General features: G+C 41.7%; 1 long non-coding RNA gene across 1 annotated transcript in view; it reads left to right on the top strand.

Moving 5' to 3' along the window:
- LOC119585866 overlaps positions 1-528 on the top strand; it is a 47,808-nt gene that overhangs the window by 30,647 nt on the left and 16,633 nt on the right. The gene's annotated exons all lie outside the window — the stretch shown is intronic.

Below are 528 nucleotides of genomic sequence, written 5' to 3'. Positions count from 1 at the left end.
GATTTTACCATTTTTGGTCATTAATTTCAGTACATTTACCAGCTGTAAGTAAATAGTATTGTTTGCGTCGTAGTATTGTCTCTATGCATTCATATCTCTAGGTAATTCTAGCCTTTGTTTTGCAATAACTGGCTATTGCCCCGGCCACTATCCAACGTCATTACCAATCTTGCTCCTATTGTTCATTACAGTTTATCTCTTACCACATATCACTGCCGTTATGATGTGGTAGGTACCAGCCCCTGAACGATTAGACTTGCGTGCTTCTTCTGTAGTGATTTTGATAACTGGAAACTGTCTGCGCACAGGGTTAATCCCTGCCTCACCGAAATTTGCACTTCTATCAGAAAATGCCACTTCTTCCGCCGTGCTGCCCGCTTTCCGTCGCTCAAAAGGTCTCTTGTTTGTGTCATTACCTGATAAATTCTTGGTGTTTTTTAGAAATTGGAATGTCGTTTCTCCTCTTCTCTTCCTCATTCTCTCTGTTGATATACTGTCTGGCCAAGAATATAAGCGAAACGCAGCGGC

This window comes from Penaeus monodon, chromosome 20, assembly GCF_015228065.2.
Source record: "Penaeus monodon isolate SGIC_2016 chromosome 20, NSTDA_Pmon_1, whole genome shotgun sequence".
Classification (NCBI taxonomy): Eukaryota; Metazoa; Arthropoda; class Malacostraca; order Decapoda; family Penaeidae; genus Penaeus; species Penaeus monodon.
This window is presented reverse-complemented; position numbering and strand designations above follow the sequence as displayed.